The sequence below is a fragment of the Symphalangus syndactylus genome, chromosome 5 (genome assembly GCF_028878055.3).
Source record: "Symphalangus syndactylus isolate Jambi chromosome 5, NHGRI_mSymSyn1-v2.1_pri, whole genome shotgun sequence".
Lineage (NCBI taxonomy): Eukaryota > Metazoa > Chordata > Mammalia > Primates > Hylobatidae > Symphalangus > Symphalangus syndactylus.
The window spans coordinates 119,026,171-119,046,292 of record NC_072427.2 but is presented as its reverse complement, the minus strand read 5'-3'; the positions used below and the strand labels follow the sequence as shown (position 1 = coordinate 119,046,292).

Below are 20,122 nucleotides of genomic sequence, written 5' to 3'. Positions count from 1 at the left end.
GAAATTGTTAAATGTTTGTGACCAAAATGTTGACAGTGATATGGACAGTGAAGGCCAGGCTGAGGAAGTTTCAAATGGAAATGAGGAACTTATTGGGAACTAGAGTAAAGGTCACTTTGTTATGCTTTAGCAAAGAGCCTGGCTGTATTGTGGGTTTGCTCTAGGGATGTGTGAGACTTTGAACTTGAGAGTGATGATTTACAGTGTCTGGTGGAAGAAAGTTCTAAGGAGTGAAGCATTCAAGATGTGACTTGGCTGCTTCTAAAAGCCTATCTCATATGAGCAAAGGGAGGTAGAGAAAAGAAATGACCTGAAATTGGAACTTATATGTAAAAGAGAAGTAGAGCATATAAGTGTGGAAAATCTGCAACCTGGCCATGTGGTAGAAATGAAAGGCCCATTTTCAGGGGAAGAATTCAAGCAGGCTGCACAAATTTGCATAAGAGGAGGCAAGTACTAATAACCAAGACAATGAAGAGAAGTCTTCTAAAACATTTTAGGGAACTTCATGGCAACCTCTTCTCATCACAAGGCCAGAGGCCTGTAAGAACTAAATGGTTTCCTGGGCCAGCACCAGGGCACACTGTCCTGAGCAGCCTCAGGACACTGCTCCTTGCATCCCTGCTACTCCAGTGCCAGTTGTGGCTCAAAGGGGCCAAGATATAGCTTGGGCCACTGCTTCAGAGAGTGCAAGTGGTAAGCCTTGGCAGCTTCCATGTGGTAATCAGCCTGAAGATGTGCAGAGTGAAGAGTTGAGGCTTAGGAGCCTCTGCCTAGATCTCAGAAGCTGTATGGAAACACCTGGATGTCCAGGCAGAAGTCTGCTACAGGAGTGGAGCCCTCATGAAGAACCTCTACTAGAGCACTGCAGAGGGGAAATGGGGGGTTGAAGCCCCCACATGTAGTCCCCACATAAGGCACGCTTAGTGAGCTATGAGAAGAGGGCCATCGTCCTCCAGTCCCCAGAATGGTAGATTCACTAGTAGCTTGCACCCTCAGCCTGGAAAAGCTGCAGGCATTCAACAACAGCCTATAAGCAGCTGTGGGGGCTGAACCCTGGGAAGCCACAGGGGTGAAGCTACCCATGGCCTTCAGAGCCCAATCCTTGCACCAGTGTGCCCTGGACATGAGACATGGAGTCAACGGAGATTATTTTGGAGCTTTAAGATTTAATGACTGCCCTGCTGGGTTTCAGACTTGCATGGGACCTGTAGTCCCTTTCTTCTGACCAATTTTTCCCCTTAGGAATGGAAGTATTTAACCAATGCTTGTACCCCCATTGTATCTTGGAAGTAACTAACATGTTTTTGATATTACAGGCTCATAGGTGAAAGGGAAGAGCCTTGTCTCAAATGAGGCTTTGGCCTTTGGACTTTTGAGTTTATGCTGAAACAAGTTAAGACTTTGGGGTACTGTTGGGAAGGTATGATTCTATTTTACAATGTGAGAAGGAGATGATATTTGGGAGGGGCCAGAGGTGGAATGATATGGTTTGAATATGTGTCCCCACTCAAATCTGATATTGAAATATAATCCCCAATGCTGGAGGTTGGGCCTAGTGGGAACTGACTGGATCAAGGGGGTGGTTTCTAATAGTTTAGCACCATGCCTCCTTGGTACTGTATAGTGAGTGACTTCTCATGAGATATGGTTGCTTACAAAGTGTGTGGCACCTCCGCACAACTCTCTCTTCTGCTCCAGCCATGTAAGACATGCCTACTTTCCCTTCACCTTCTGCCATGATTAAGTTTTCTGAGGCCTCCCCAGAAGCAGCAGCCACTATGCTTCCTGTACAGCCTGCAGAACTGTGAGCCAATTAAGTCTTTTTTCTTTATAAATTATCCAGTCTCAGTTACTCCTTTATAGCAGTGCAAAAACCAACTAATACAAAAATTCTATTTAATTCTGGCAATAAGCAATCTTTTTTTGAGACAGAGTCTCGCTCTGTCACCCAGGCTGGAGTGCAGTGGAATGATCTCAGCTCACTGCAAGCTCCACCTCCTGGGTTCACGCCATTCTCCTGCCTCAGCCTCCCGAGTAGCTGGGACTACGTGCATCTGCCACCACGCCCGGCTAATTTTTTTTGGATTTTTAGTAGAGACGGGGTTTCGCCATGTTAGCCAAGAAGGTCTCGATCTCCTGACCTCGTAATCTGCCCACCTCGGCCTCCCAAAGTGCTGGGATTACAGGCGTGAGCCACCACGCCCAGCCTCTGGCAATAAACAATTTAAAAATAAAATTAACAAAACAATTCTTCTCTCAATAGCACCACAAAAAAGAAAATCTACCAAGAAATCATGAATGTTTATGTATCTAATAGCATAGTCTCTGGATATAATTATAAAGATAAATTGACAAAATTGCAGTCATTGTACTGATTTTAGCACAAGTCTATCTATCAGAAACAGATAACTCAAGGGGGTAAAATATTCTATATTAAAAATATGTAACAAAACAGAATAACTTTGGTAAAGCATGTATGTGTAAAAATACTAAAACAACATTACCTGCACTTATGAACTAGAAAGAATACATTATTTTCAAGTTGCTACAGACTCTTGTGTGTACACAAACACAAACGCACAATATGAACATATGTACCAGTGATACAAAGAATATACACTCTTTATGGCATACATTGAACTTTTTTTAAAGGAACATAAAAATCCTCAATAAATTTAAAAGAAACAGTATCTGCTAAAATATTCATTCTTATCCATACTGCAATTTAATTTGGAAATCAGTAATAAAAAGTTAAGTTTTGAAAATGATAATGTGCCCTCCTAATTCATAGTTTAAAAATACACCACAACGTAAATTATAAAATATTTAAAACTGAGGTCCTCCCTCTTACAATTAAAATACCCTGGACATAAACAACAAACATAGTAAGTCTCTGGAAGGTAGACAGAAGCCTGCTTAACTAGGAACCTCAGGACCTGAGGAACAAACAACACTACAGTGAATTCCCTGGGTTTTCACCTTGCCTCCCATATATCCCAGAAGAGGTTATGGTGAAACCAGTGACCTCTAACTGCCCGAAGGCATAGACATGAAAGATCCCAAGAAAAGCCTGTCCCCTCTAACCCTGTGGTGTCAAATCTTTTGGCTTCCCTGGATCACACTGGAAGAAAAATAATGTCTTGGGCCACATATAAAATACACTAACACTAATGATAGTTGATTAGCTAAAAAAAAATGCAAAAAACTTACAACATTTTAAGAAAGTTTACAAATTTGTTTTGGGCCCCATTCAAAGCTGTCCTGGGCCTCATGCAGCCCATGGGCTGCAGGTTGGACAACTTGATCTAACCAAAGGACTAGGAAAAAGGGGCCCTAGCAGAACAGAAAGTCCTTTAGTATTCACCCTACTCCAGTCAGCACCAAAGGAAAAACTGCTCTTCCCTCACCCTGGTGTTAGTGAGGCCAAGCAGGAGCTCAACTTCTTGTCTCACCAAGGAACAATAAGGCAAGGTAAGTTGACCTTCCACTTTCACAACCAAGTTGGTGCCAGTAGGGCTGAATGGGTAGGGGGACTGAATGGTGGGTAGCTGACTTCCACCCTTAACAGGCAGCAAAGGTAGTAGTGCAAGACAGTGCTATTTGCATTCCACTTTTCCTGTCAGGGAGGTACAGAGTGGACCTTCTGCTCTCACAAAGCAGCAATGAGCCAGAGCAAGGTAGTGTAAGTTGGCACTCTGCTTTTGCAGGTATGGAAGCTCTGCTTTTTCCTTCCTCAACTGTGTCATTAAAGTGACTTGAGAAACTGCAGAGGGTGACGATCTTTCAGAAATAACGCTGACTTTTTTTCTCCCTACCCTCTGCAAACCGACAAGAAATCAGTAAGTAGGCCTCATTCAAAGAGATACAAGTTTATCCTTTGTCAATCCTAACCTGATCTGCTGTGCTAAAACACAATTAATTACAGTATAAGTGGTTGTAAAGACAAAATAACCTTTTAAATTCAACTTTTAAATAAATCTTTAAAATGAATACCCAAACTAACTTCACTGAAACTTTTTAAAAATTAAATTAAATCGGAAGGAACAGATTCTCCCAATTAGACCTGTTACCATACTTTACATAGTTCATACATCACACATACTATCAATAATATTACAAACTACATAAGAAATGTAGCTTTGAGATAAAATAATTTTAAGTCAACTGTCTATTCTTCATTAGATAATTATACATTTAGAATCTACTATGTAAGAACTCACCATGTCTAAGACTAAGTGCAAGGCAAATGTAGTCATTAATCTTTAGAAAATTCCAATGGAGTACGTCTTGTGGGTTCCAAGATAGGAGGCTATAGACTTACATAATTCTGTGTGCTTGTCCACAGTCACACAGGTAACGACTGGTAGAGGCAACTTTTAAACCCAGGTCATTCTAATTCAAAGCCCATGTTTTAATGATTCATTTCTTTTCTTAACAACTTTATGGTCATTTGCATAGTATAAAATTAATCCATTGTGTTTAATTAAATGATTTTTAGTGCATTTACAGAGTTGCGAAGCCCTCACCATAATTCAGTTCTAGAACATTTCTTTCACCACAAAGAGATCCCTTGCTCTCATTTCCCATTGCCACTCCCACTTCCAGGCAACCATTAATCTACTTTCTATGGCTACACATTTTCCTTTTTTGGACATTTCATTATAATAAAATCACTCAATATATGGACCTTTTTATTCGGCTTCTTTCACTTAGCATGTTTTTGAGATTCATTCATGTTGTGGCATGTATCAATATTACATCCTTTTTTATTGCTGCATCTCTATTAGCTTTATACTGCACAAATGATCTTATGATTGAAGAGAAATAAAAATGTATTAACGTTAGGATCTGAGATCTTCTTACACTAGTGAAAAATCCTTATTTTGCACAACGTTTCTCTCCCTCCGCATCTTCATCATCTGAGTCTAGGGACCTTTTATCATTTAATGTGGCTTTCCCCAGAACATTTTTACTTGTTGTCTGCTTCAAACCTAGGCTGCACAGCACCACTGGAGTAATAGAGTATATTTTAAAAAGTGCTTCGAGCATGTTACTTTTAGATTCTCAATAGCTCCCAAGTGTCTGCAGAATTAAGTTCAGATTCATTGAGTTGGCATATCCAGACTTCCAGTCAAGTTCTTTTTTCCTTTCGTGTCTAACTTTGCATCCCTCTTCCTTCATGTGGTCAGATTTCTCTGACTGATGCTGTACATGTTTAACTCATTTCCAAGTGTGTGCTTTTCCCTGTGCCTGTTACCCAAATAGCAATCCTTCGCCTCTTCTCAGCTTCTACCCCAAATCCTACCGCCTTTAGTGCTTCACTCTTGTCTTCCCCAGCCCCATATTCTCTCTCCCTTCAGCTCTTTAGCAATGACTTTCTGTATGATATTTTTAGCCTTAGGCATTCACAGAACCTGTTCATGCGTGAAAGTGTGAGTGAGACTCTTTCAATCTAGGAAATATATTTTCTGGTGTGAACGATTTGAGGGCAGGTTTCATGTCTGATTCCTTCAATGGGGGGTGGGGAGTGGAGAGGGGTACTTCCCATATCAATATTTTGCAATTAGTAGTACTCAAGAAAATTCATTGAATGAAAAATTTGTATTCCTTTACACAACCAGGAAAACGAATGCATGAAATAGTACTGACCAATGAAAGCAGCATTTTTTTCCTTTTAACTGTAAGGAATGAGGTGAACAAACATAAACTTCAACTTTACTATCAACACTTCAACAACAAAAGAGCTAAGAATAATTCCCAAGAAATGTGTGTCCAACCTCTTAGCTATAACATTAGACAAAGTCTTTTTTCAAGGGTGAAATGAAAAATGTTCAACACCACAATGGGGCTATCTAAGGGCAGCTCCATCACTGCCAGATATTCCAGTGCCTTAGCAAAGTAAGAGATGCTCAGGTCTAACATCCAATCTAGCAAGGCTTTCATTTCCTTCCAATCATAAAACAGACGGCTACCCTGGAATAGAAAAACGACACAAGAAAGAACAATGACAGATTTCTACTCCATGGCAACATGCCAAAGGCTTGTTTAAACATGGTCCTGGAAGTCAGGAAAAGTGACATTTTGTTATTGGTACTTTAACATATAAAATATCCTTCTAGATTTGTAATCAAGATTTTATATTTTCTCCTAATCACATTCTTTTTTTTTTTTTTTTTTTTGGTACAGACTGGCCTTGCACCAAATTACAGAGAAACATACTGAAAAATCAGAAAATTTTTCTAACTTTAAAATATCAAGAAGGTATTATTTGTGCTCTGATATGTTTATTAAGCCATGGTTAGCTGGGTGCAGTGGCTCATGCCTCTAATCCCAGCACTTTGGGAAGCCAATGCGAGCAGATCACCTGAGGTCAGGAGTTCGAGACAGCCTGACCAACATGGCAAAACCCCGTCTCTACTAAAAATACAAAAATTAGCCAGGCATGATGGTGGGTACCTGTAATCCCAGCTACTTGGGAGGCAGAGGCAGGAGAATTGCTTGAACCTGGGAGGGTTGCAGTGAGCTAAGATTGAGCCATTGCACTCCAGCCTGGGCATCTCAAGAAAAAAAAGAAAAAAAAAGAAAAAAAAAAACCATGGTCACTGCAACACCAAGTTTCTCACTAAGGAAGTCCACTCCATCTCCTGACATCTTTGTTTCTTGTAATGTCAACAACATTCTCCCAGTCCACCAAGCTTATGTCTAGATACTACATTTTCTTTCTCTTCTCTGAATCCCCTCTCTTTCTTCAGTGCCTTTCCTACCACATCCTTTCCTTTATAGTTTGTTAACCATTAATTAATCCCTCTACTCATCAAAAGTATCTCCTATGTGCTGGGTGATGTGCTATATGTGGACGACTCAACAGCGAGCAGAACAGACAGTCGCAGTCCCTGAGGCAGAGCTTGCAGCCTAATTCATCTCACTTAAATTCTTTTCTGTCCAGGTGCGGTCGCTCATGCCTGTAATCCCAGCATTTTGGGAGGCTCAGTGCAAGAGTTCGAGACCAGCCTGGGCAACATAGCAAGACCTCGTCTCTACAGATAATTAAAAATTATATAAAATTAAAATATTCTTTTCTTGCCTTACTTCCTAACTGCAGTGTGTGCCTGGCACTGCTGCCTGATTCTTCTGCTATTAATAGTTAATCTTGGCCTTATGATCTTTGTGATTGCTCTGCCTCTGTATCTCTTTTCATGCAGAAAACGCCCTAACACCCATCTACAGGAATTGTAATCCTGAAGAAAGCTCATTTCCCTCAAGAGACCACCTTCCCTAAACCCTTATTAATCTGCCCTTCCAGCTGCAATCTTGCCGTCCTTGGAGTTCCCATGACATTCCAATATCTTCTCCAACCTTTACCTTTCATCATCATCATATGCATAAATATTGTTATTCTTCACCCACTCCAATCTCTTAAAAGCTGGACCTGCATCAACCTTTGTGCATTATATCAGCAGGAGTTTGTTCTGTTACGAGTTCATAAAACATGAGGTATTTTATAGAAGACTTCATTGAGACTAAAAATACCAGATAAAATTGAATCATATAATCATGGAGGACAACATATTAATTTCATAACATTCTCCTAGTAACTATTCAATACTGAAATATAATGGTTGAAGATGTTATTCCAGGTCTTTTAAAAAATAATAAAAACTAGCACACTTTTAAAAATTAAGTATGCTTTTGTTTATGGTAACATGGGATATAGCCTTTGGGTGAGTCCTGCACATTTCAGTTAGCCCATCTCTAACCTCTGTGTGACCAGAGAAATTCACTTAAGTAACTGTCGCCTAAGTGAAAAATAAATGTCTTATAGCACTAGCCCATTTAAGCACCTAATTACAAGGTCAGTCAAAAGTCAACTTGTTCTATAACAGATTGCTTTCATCAGTGGCTTCTTGTCCACCCAGAGCTTCAGTTAGGATGCCTCCACTCTTGGGTCCTGGTATGCTTGGATGCCATAGCCCTAACTTTGTACTAAGTCTCCTCAAAATCTTACTGACGCAGAATTTGGGGTAATTTGGAAAAGGACGTAAGTTATCCTTACATAAACCATTTCTCCACAGATTACAAATGAAAAGTAGCATTTTTCCATTCTTTTTCTAAGAATATAATCATTGAACACTTTCTGGTTCTTTTAAAAATTCTTTAAAATGAAATTTCAGGGTAAAAAGCTATGTTATCTTTAAAGTATTGGCTAAATTGTGAGGCTGCTCCAGCAAGTCTGTTTCAAAACACACTTCAACAAATGTGGATATATGTAAGTTATTCTTTTGTCATGCTGTCAAAAAACTTAGTACTTCTTTTAATATTTATTAATAATAGGAAATTTGCACTGCGGGCTTTTGGTGAGAAAAGTTTAATGACTATTTGTATTTTTCTGTGGCTCAAGTGTCCATCTTTGCCCAATTTCTTCATTTACTATTTATCTTTCCCTTTTCAATTTGTGTGAGTCCCTTTATATATAAAGATATTAATACTTTATTGAATATTATAAAGATTTTTTTCAAGTCTGTTATAAGGTTGTAAGTTGACTTGTAAGTTTTTGAGGTTTTTTACAATACAATTTTTTTAAGTAGTAAAAATATTCATTTTTTTCATGTTTTTTTTCTGAAATTATACCTCTTAGACCTTTTGTAACATGATTACTAAAAATATTATCAAGTATTTTCCTTTAGTAATTTATCCCTCCACATGTCTAGTTTAAAATTTTTATTCATCTGAAGTTTATTTTTGTGAAAGGTAGAGAGTAGGGATATAATTTTATATTTTATACAAAAATCACACTTGGTTATACAAAAGCCTTTTATTAACTTTCCTCTTTGACTTTAAGTGCCATCTTTAACAAAGAGTAGGTTATGACGTGCTCATTCCTGGACCATCTTTTTTTCTCCATTTATTTCTTTCTCTGTTCTTGAACTTGTACCAAGTGCTACTATTTTACTGTGTGTGTGTTTGTGTGTGTATGTGTGTGTGTGTAGATAAATATGTAGACAGATAGATAATATGATTGACATCTGAGAAGGAAGAAGGAAGGCTCCAGCCATCATTCTGCTATTTTTTAAGTTTTCTTAGCTCAATTCACATATTTGTTTTTCAAGAAGAATTTTATAATCAACTCATTGGTTCCTAGAAACCCACTAAGGAGATTTTGAAATGGATTGTTATCAAATATATAGAGTTGTGAGTATGGAAACCTATAAAATAGTGTCCTTTCCCTCTGGGACTTTATCATTTTGTTAAATTAAGGCATTTTTGTGTCTTTTAGTAATTTTTAAAATATGGTTTATTATGGCTCTTGCATATTTCTTATGAAATCTATTCCTATTTATTTTCTTTTTAATGACTATTATGAATGGAATTTTAATTCCTTTGTACATTCTAATTGGTGTTTTCTTATATAAGTACATCAGTTTTGTTTTTAGCCAACTACCATGCTGAACATTATTTTTTGTTTTATTAGGTTTTCTGATCTATTAATATTTTATAAGCAGAGTGTCCACTATTACTCTATTTGAATAAAGGTAATGCTTTTCTTTCTTTCCATCTGTTTTTTCTTTTTCTTATATTTTGGCATTTGCTTAAGGTGTTAGAAAAAAAGTTAAATAATAGTAGAAATGGTAGATTACTGTAATTTTACTTGGTATGATTACTGCTGCTATTTTAAAAACTCATTTGAGTCATATATTTTCTTGATGTTGAATAAGTTAAATGGTTTTTCTAGGTCCATTTATGTGAGTAACCACACTTCTTTAATCCCTGTAATTCGAAGTTGATCTATGCAGTCGTATTAAGTACATGAAAGAAGAGTGACATTATAATAGCATAAACTACTAATAATTATATATTAGCATATAGTCCCAAATTGCTTCCCCATCAAAGATTTTCCAAAAGTAAAACTAAAATAGTATGTATTGGAAGCTTAGTTAAAAATCTAACCAGGGAAGATCTTTATGTACTGATATTGAAAGATGTCTGCCAAATATTTTGGACTTGACAAAGCAACTTGCAGAATAGCTCTGTAGTATCTCATTTCTATGTAAAAAAATATATATACATACACACACCAATGTGTACACACATGTTTTACTTCATATCTAGAAAGGGGCACATCAACAGCATCATAATAATGGAGCCTAACACAAGGGCTGTGTTTTGAAGAGTGAGAGACGTTTCTTTATTATCCATAAATGTTAGGGTCCTCTCTGCACTGTCAAGCATTCACTTCCTAAAATTCAGCCTTAATCCATTAGTGATACATGAAAACCGATACAGCTACACAGTATTTCGGAAAGTCTTAAATTACAACATAAACCATACCTGAAAACTCAAGTTACTCTATATATTACTGGCATAATATCCAGGAAAAGAAAATGCTTTTAAATTTTCCCCCTTCAAATACATCAAGACATGCCATCTACTTTAACTGATTTAATGCCCATACCACATAAAAATTTCATGGAAAGTACAATGTAAATGCTATTTTCCTTAACTACCTTCCTGTCTCTGAGGGCTGTTTACCACTGGGATCCAACTTCTTCTGGGAACTGTGCTACCTCCCTTAAAATACATATTTCCATTAGTGATGGAGAGTCCTATATTGGTTTACCTCTTCTTTGTCCTCTTTCTTAAAGCTAGTCATTTTCCTAATCTGTAAGCTTCTCCTTTGCCACTGCCTTGTCCATTTGAAGATTCTAAAGTAGAAAATACAAGTTAGAAAAAAAAGCGAAAGAATTCTTCATAAACATAATGATCAATTAATATTTATCCAGTGCTAAAATTATTTCATACAATTTTTACCTTAGAATTATTTAGCCTAAATAATAGAACTGAAAACTGATACAGATATTGACTTAAGAATTCCTTGGTTTATGAAGATTTATGACATAAGGCATAATGACTGCCTAGTCTCCATTCCAGCAGCAAATCAATTAATTAGTTAATTAATGTTGTAATAACTGTTTATTGAGAATACTTTTATTAAGGAAGTCAAACCATCACTCACAGTACACAGACACGCTATGAGGAATTTTTTTTTTTTTTTCTGAAATGTCTCTCCTTCTGTCCTTGAAAAGATGGTAAAGCTTAATTCTCACCTAAAACGTTAAAAGTCCCTAGTTGTTCTGAAGTCCAAAGCACCATGGTTTCTAAAACAGATGGGAGCTGGCTTGAGACATGCTCCTCATCAAACTTTCTTTGGGGTAACCAAATACAATGCTAAGAACCTGGCCACAATAAAAGCAGCTGGTGAACGAGAGCCTGAATCTGGTCTTTTCTAACTCCTCACATACCTAGGGCTACTCTCAGAATAATCCCAGATATTGTTTACTTAAGTTAAAAATTGAAACGTACGTGTATGTATGTGTGTGTGTGTGCGCGTGCGTGTGTGTGTGTGTGTAGAAAGAGAAAGAAAATAACATACTTTTCAACAACTTACCATTTCCATGATCTAACCTAGAGTACCCTGTCTCAAAAAAAAAGAAAGAAAATACATTTTCATAGAATCACAATATCACCTAATTTAATTTTACATATGCAAACAAAATGTATAAAAGACTATTTTATCCATGAAAAATGTATACAGTAACATACTTTTTATATACTATTTGAGCCCTCAGTTAGAAAATCCAAATCAAGTTTAAGTTTAGTGTTTAATTGTAAATGCCAAGCTAATATTGTTTTCTACTGTAATTACTTCAGGAATAAATTTCTGTTGTGATTTGATGAAAACAGTGTATCCATCAGTCTTGAAATCAAGTGATCCTTGAGTAAATTTAAATATTTGAGAAGGTATCCATATTTTAGATAAGTACAAACAAACACAAACCAAAAACACAAACTACACCTCCCATATACGACCGGAAATGTGAAATAAGATTTTACTACATCTGTGCTTGCAATTAGGAAAGTCTCTGCTTTAGTCTACCTTTTCTTGGTGCTAAATAGTTTTTCTTAAGATGTTTAAGGAAAAAAATCGAGACATTGAAGAGTTCGTTCATATTTCCCCATGGGAATTTTATCTTCATTGACAGAAACCAGTAACTCCTTGTTAAAAGATTTTTTTAACTGATTAACTAAATAAAAAATATTTACAAAGATCTGTGCTCATACTGCACCAAATATACGTCAGCATTTGTAACAAATAATTTAATTTCATAGGGAGCCATAAGCATTTAGGTGTATACTAGCTATGAGAAGTATGTATCTTGCAAAGATATGAAAAATCTGGAAACCATTGGTGGAATAATAGGAACAAAAAAAAAATCCCAACAACGTGTAAATCAAACAGCAAGGTGTAAATGAAAGTGCCAACCATTCATTTTCAGATTCTCTGAGCCCTAGGTTGCTGAAGATTGTTGTTGGCAGTAAAACTGTCTCCTTCCATCGGGTCGGGTGGAGAGCAGCATGATTGGCGGGGCAAATAGAAGACAAAGGAGAAAGCCTTCAATCTGCAGCTGATGCACAGGAAGAACATGGGGAGCCGAGTTTACAATAGAGACATTACCAAGCTAATGGCACGGGCAATCATGGGGCCACTACGCATCTTGGGTATCAGCAGGGCATCCATTTTCAGCTAAGTGTTAGAGGACCTTTTTGCTTTCTCTCGCCACTGCAGGGGTAAAACAACTTAGTGCGTGAAACCCACTGACTGGTAATAAATTACTATATTGGATACTTTTTGTTTTCTTTCAGCAATGACTTTACTGTGTATTCTTGCTATCACTACCAATTAAAGTGGAGCCTGCCTTAGTGAACTGTATCTAACTATATATCAGCGCTGATGCTCCAATTGCTTTGGTGAGCATCACAGGGTCAAGAGGCTCCTTTGACCTTTATCATCTAAGTCTTTCTGACCACTCACCATTTGAAGCAATCTCAGCTGAACAGATGGACACTTTCTGTGACATTATAAAGCTCAGAATATAAAAATAAATGAAATTGCGTTTCAGGCTTCAAACTGATTTAGGCCTGTAAAATATTATTAGTGTGTTTACAAAATCTCCAGATTTAAAGTGTATAATCTGACTCTGGCTAATGGACAAATTGCTCATTTCTTTTTTAATTATAGGTTTTGTGTTGTAAGTGTGAAGAATAGCAGAATTTTGCAAAGCAGTTCTCAGGGTTATCCAGTTACATTTTTAATGCATATATCAATAAACCATTATAAAATGAAGGGTGTCATTTACTGCACAATGAACCTTTTGCATGTTGGTTTTTAAAATGATGTACTAAGAAAGATATGCCAAACACAGAAAAACTAAAACTGTAAATGTTGGATGAAGTAAAAGTTAAGATTTTTATTTGCCTTAAGCATGATTTTTCTCTTAAACTATATCATTTAACTGCTAGGAGATTCTGGTATTTTTGCATATCTAAATGTAAAAGGAAAATGATTAAGCATCAGCTTTATATTCTTTAATCCATTTGTGTTAGTATATCATACACGGTTATTTGAGTATTTTGAAATTGCTAGATTAACCTTAAGTAGGACATATATATTTTTTTCTTCATTTAACTTAAAGGTTAGTCTCCTTTAAATATAGTGATCACGTAATTTATTGTTCAAACCAGGCTACTTTTTAGACTGAAATGGTGCATTATTAATAATTACCTTGGAATGAGAGACATGAGCCAAAACTGTCCCAGTGAACCTGGATGTATGATGACCCTATCTCACAGGAATAAGGTGATGATTTGGCTTATTAAAAAGCATCAGTGTTTCTGTAACACTTAAAATGTGACTATTGTTCTGTAAATCATAATTATATCTCTGTATGTCTACTTTTTAAATGACTGCAAAGAAATTAAGTTCCTTTTTAAACTCTCAGATAGTTTATTTCTACTTCTCAAAAAACTTCTGATGTATATAGCAAAGGAAAAATAACCAAAGTCCTAATTATAAAAATATTGCTAGATTGTTTGAAATTTTTATATCTCGTACTTATAAAACCCCTGCAACTCGTATTCTCTTATCATATTTCCAAAATAATCTCTCAGCAATCAACTAAATTTCTGTGATGCAGATTCGGTTGCAGGTAAGTGAGTAATAATACAAATAACGGATTTAGAGGTAAAGAAACTGCTCATCATTTTTGAAAAACGTTGTAAGACCAAGGTAAGGGAGGGAGCGAGGGACAGATAAAGAAAAGAAAGAAGGTAAACAAAATTGCCAGAGGCCAGAAGACTGTTTCAGGTCACCTTGTATTGAGAACTGTTTAACAAACAAGAGACAAAAGCTAGGGACCAATGTATCCTCCCCAACAAAAAGAACCACAACCACAAGTGTGTCCCCAGCTTCTAGAAAGGGATTGAAACCAAGTGACAGCTTTAAACTTTCATGGTTTTATAAATAATTCTGAGAAATAAATGTACAACAAAATATCCTCTCTAGGAACTGAAATACTGAAATGATAGAAAACGTCAAATAAAAGCTCTGGGACAGTTAAAAAAAATGGCAAGGAAAGTAAGGTATGGCCAAATAGGTGTAATAAAAAGTAAGTCTCATAACCAAAAATAAAAAAGGGAATAATTAAGGGTCTTTGTTGTTAAATTACTGAAGTCAAAATATTCCCCCAAATTGTAGGGTATTGCCTGTGCTAGAGACAATATACAAAGGATTATCCTTTCTTGGTACAATACAAAGGTAAGGACTCCATTAGTCCTATGGCAGAGACTCCAGTAGAAAGCTTAGTAAGTCTGACCAGATCTCAAGAATAAAATGTGAAAAATCAGAATTATTTTTGTGCACAAACAGATTAGAAGATCATATAACTCCATGTGAAAAATGGAAAAGATGTGTTCAGTTGTTATGAAATCACAATAGTACAGAACATGAAATACTACTTCAGACACTAAATTCTGAATTACAGAAGAAACTAAAGGTATTTATATACATTCATAAATTTAAAAAAAGTAAGATAAGCAAAGGACATTTGAAAGAGATTCATTACTTAAAAATAGCTTTTGCTATATTATTTTTGCCTTTAATAAATAATACTAATACTGTTTACAAAGTATTCAATAATAAAGATAATCAAAAGAAAATTAGATTATCCATAATTATAACACCTAGGGAGATCCTTAACTTCCTGAAGAAGGAATCTAAAGAGAAACCACACTTTTCCACAAAATTTCATATAATTTTATATAGAGCCCTAGAAATTATCTGTGCAATCATTAGTATTTTTTTCCTCTCTCATGCTCCCTCTCCTCAGTCACTGGTATTTTTACCAAATGCTTACAGTTCTCCACCTTTTCCCAGCATATGGCTTCTGCTTCATTAGCTTTGTCTCTGTGTAACATTGAAGAGCAGAGACCCCTTCTGACCCCAGGTTGGTACATTGAGTGAATAAGAAATAATAAACTTGAGTTGTTTTAGCCAATGAGATTTGGGACACTGTTTGTTACTAGAACATAATATGGCCTATTCGGATGTAGATATTTTCCAAATTCATATCAATGTATACATGAATAGATAGGTGGAAACAAGAGAGGCTTCGTGACTGATTCAATGTCATATAGCCACTCATTTAATCAATGCAAATACTGAAATGCCAAAGTTGAAATTAAAACCCAGATTGACTACTCCTAGTCTAGTGCTCCTTCCACTACATGAAATATGACTTCTCATGCTTATGTGCATTATGCTTTCCCTGGAAACTACTAGAAGACACAGAAACAAATTCCCCTTAACTGTCCCACCTCTGACAGATGGCACGTCTGTTTGAATAGACACGTCATAATCCAATTTTGGTCTATTCTGCATCCTATAAAAATTCAATGTCACCAATAGAATAAAAGTTCTCAATATCAAATTTAAAAAATTCATTAATAAGCCAAATTTTAAGTAGCAGGAAAGATACTTGTCTCATGTGTTCTTTAAATAGCAATTATTTCCTTCCAGTTGTTTTCACCTCTTTCTCTATATGTTTTTGTCAATTAAGATAACAAGTATGTGTTACTAAATTACTCTGTACTCACCCTCCAGAGATGAAAACTAATTAAAAGAGATGTGGTATGTACATGTAATTTTACTTACTCCAAACACCTTTGCTTCCCAACTATGACACTGAAATCAGCAGTATCATGCTGATGCTTTCTAAACATCATACTAACAAGCTTATAATTGGCCAAGAGGTCAGGAAAGGTATAGGTCTGAAGGAAAAACAACTTAGCCAGAATTGGCTCACCATTAAGTGACCAAAGGACAAATTTTTTTTTAATAGTGCTTCTCCTCTTTTGAGGGATTTGTATGTGTATTCACATAACGAATAACCAACCACAACACTTATTTTGGGTATATATTTGTGTGGCCACCAGATATTTCAGTCAATTCAATTCAACACATACTTATTAAATTGAAATCAATACCCAGAGAGTATGCTCACTGAAAAAAAAAAGTATATAAAATTTATGAAATGTCTCAGAACATGAGTTCTTTCAAACAACCATACCACAATAACTTCTCACATGTCTAGCAACTGATTGACAAGATCAAGCTTGTAGACTACCTTAAAAAAGTAAGAAGCAGAAGAAACAAGACAAAAATCTCTGAAAACCCAAAAAAGAGTTTACAAACCAGAGCTCCCAAACTGAGCAAAACCAGTTATAATTTTCAGGAAATAGGGAGCTTTATAAGAAAATCTATTAATGACAATAATAAAATATAGTTCTTTCTAGTGGAAAGCTACCACACTCCTCTTCTTGTGGCCTATCATACTCAATTATAACACAATCTCATCACAGCACTGCCTATTGCAGAGGTCAAGAAACAATGACCTGTAGGCCAAATCCTGCCTACCACTTCTTTTTGTAAAGAAACTATTACTGGAACACAGAAACACTAATTTACTGATGCATTGGCTATGGTTGTTTTTGCATCACCAATGCAGAGTCGAGTAGGTGTACCAGAGACTGTACGGCCCACAAAACCAAAAAAATTTGATATCTGATCCTTTGGAGAAAAAAATTGCCAACCCTTGGCTTATTCTAACTTAATGGGAATTTTAAATGTATGCAAAATATTTTTTCTGGGCAAAAATGCAATATAAATATAAAGAAAGCAATTTTATGTGTTAAATCCCCTTAATTCAGTTGTTACGCTTTAAAAGAGGACCCTGTCTTAAGTCTGTATTGGTTGTTTTTGTTACTCATAAGATTTTCCACCACAAATATAAATTGCTCCCAAAAGTCCAAGTCCAGGAATTCTTACAACTCTATAGCAAAAAACCCTAATAATACAATAAAAAAAACCAAGCCAAGGGTGTGAATAGATATTTCTCCAAAGAAGATATACAAATGGTCAAGAAATATATGCAAAATGCTCAATATCATTAATTATCAAAGAAATGCAAATCAAAACCACAATGAGATGCCACCCAATACCTTTCAGGATCGCTATTATTAAATGAAAACAACAACAAAACGAAACAAAAGTCAGGTGTTTGTGAGGATGTAGAGAAGTTGGAATCCTGGCACACTGTGGGTAGAAATGCAAAACGGTGTAGCTGTTTGCTATGAAAAACAGCATGGAGGTTCCTCAAAAAATTAAAAATAGAACTACCATATGGTCCAGCAATCCGACTTCTGGGTATTTATCCAAAAGAATTAAAATCAGGATCCTGAAGAAGTATTAGCCTGTCTATGTTTATTGCAGCATCACAATAACCAAAATGTGGAAATAACCTAAAAGTTCATTAGCAGATGAATGGATAGAGAAATTTTGATATATACATACAATGGAATAATATTTAGCCTTTCAAGAGAAGGAAATTCTGCAATATGTGATAACATGATGAACCTTGAGGACATATGCTAAGTGAAATAAGCAGTCACAGAAAGACAAATATTGCCTGATTACACCAACATGCAATATCTGAAATAGTCAAATTCATAGAATCGAAGAGTAGAATTGTGCTTGCTAGGGGCTTAAGTTATAAATCAATGGGCATAAAGTTTCAGCCCAGTAGAATTAATAAGCTTTAGAAATCTGCTGTACAATATTGTACCTAGAGTCAGCAATAACGTATTATAGTCTTAAAAATTTGTTAAGAGGGCAGATGTCATGTTAAGTCTTCTTACTAAAATAAAATAACGAGTTGAAGTCCAGGTTCAAAGACTTCCTTTTATTTTCTGCAGGGGTACAAGTCATAGTTACCTTCCACTGCGTCTCACTTTATATTCCACCACCAGTCATATCAACTTCTCATTAACCTCCTACTTGTTCCCCATCTTCATATTCTGGGCTTTTGGACCTGCTGTTCCTTACGGCAAAATCTTATTCATCCATCAAGATTTAGTCCTAATATGACCTCCTGCATACCACAGACAGGGTTAGCCTCACCATCTAAAGGGGTTCCTCCCACTGGCACTTTGGGATATAGGTCAACTAGAGCACATATGTCACACCATGGTTTTTGCCAACTTGATGTTAAAACAAACAAAAAAACAAAACAAAACAAACAACAGCTAACAATTTCTCTTGCTTCAACTAAGCAACGGACTCCTCTTCCAGACACACTCTCTCCTCTAATTCACTTTTGTTTTTTTTTTTTTTTACAAAGCAAACAAAATGACCTTTTCAAAACATAAATCAAATCATGTTACTCCTTTTGGGTAAAATCGTGAAAAGACTCCCTTTAATACTTGGAAGTCAAGCTTCTTCCTTTGGATTATTACACCCAACATATTCTGTCTGTCCCTCACTTTTCAATATTGACTCTTAATTCTCCCTCCCCCATACTCCTCTTGAGTCACACTGGCCTTTTTGACTTCATTGTCTACATCAAGCTCATTCCCACTTCAGGCCTTCCGTTGTAGCTGTTTGCTTTCCTTAGAATATTCTCCCCTCTGAAAGGCGGGAGAATCTCTGGTTCCTTCTTGCAATTCAAACAGTATAAATCCTACCTCCTTCTCTGATGTTCTCTGACCACTCAGGCTATAGTAAACCCCTAAGACTGTCTATCAAACTGCCCAACAATAATTCCCTGCAGAGCCTTTATCATCTGACAGTCTTGTTTTGTTTTGTTTTAATTACGATGTATCCTCTCTTACTAGAAATGTAAGTGCCATGGGCACCATGATCTTGTATCAAGAAGAGTGCCTGGTACATAGTAGATGTTCAATGAATATTTGCTGAATGAATAAAGTATACTGTTTTGCATTCCATGCTACAAAACTTACATAACATGCAGACACAGTAATTCTTTGTTTTCAAGGAGCTTTAGGCCTAACTGAGAAAAAAAGACAAATAAATAGGGGTAAAATAGGCAATCTATAGTTTTGTTTTTGTTTGTTTGTTTGTTTGTTTTGAGACAGAGCCTTGCTCTATTGCTCAGGCTGGAGTGCAGTGGCGCGATCTCGGCTCACTGCCACGTCTGCCTCCCAGGTTCAAGCAATTCTCCTGTCTCAGCCTCCCGAGTAGCTGGGACTAAAGGTGCGCGACACCATGCCCGCTAATTTTTTGTATTTTTAGTAGAGACGGTGTTTCACCATGTTGGCCAGGCTGGTCTGAAACTCCAGACCTCAGGTGATCTGCCCACCTCTGCCTCCCAAAGTCCTGGGATTACAGGAGTGAGTCACTGCACCCAGTCCATAGTTAATTTATTAATTGTTTAATCACTTCTCGGCCTTCTGGCTAAGATCAAATGTAACATCTGTTTTTATCAGTTTAATATAAATTGTTTAACTAGCATGTTCATGGTAAATTGTACATGCACATGCTGTAGTCTAGGTAGGATCTGACTAGGTAAACAGAACATCTCTGGTACATGAGACTGGGCAGTAAGAAATGTGGAGAATAGAGTCACCAGAACCACCCATGTGGAAGAGCACTGGTGTACCAGAAATTACGGAAGAGCCTTGTCATGGGAATCTAAATGGGGTCTTCAGAGACAAGGAAGAAGAACAAATCCTATGAAGCTCAGTTTTTCCTGGGGCTGCTAATCCAGTATGCCACCCTATGTTCCCACAATGAGCTACCTAAAAGCATTTAATGTCATACATGTTGAAACGTAATCATCCCTCTCTCCTCCTTATCCTCTGATGAGAGGGTGAGTGAAGCAATTTTCAAATGATGTACAAAAGCAAGAAGCAATGTTTGCTACTTGGGGGA

At 36.5% G+C, this 20,122-nt stretch overlaps 1 protein-coding gene and 1 pseudogene across 8 annotated transcripts in view; one reads left to right on the top strand and one right to left on the bottom strand.

Annotated features, from left to right (window-relative positions):
* The window catches only part of WDR72 (WD repeat domain 72), a 238,720-nt gene that overhangs the window by 116,240 nt on the left and 102,358 nt on the right, over positions 1-20,122 (bottom strand). The gene's annotated exons all lie outside the window — the stretch shown is intronic.
* Positions 19,626-19,771, top strand: LOC129483833 (uncharacterized; annotated as a pseudogene).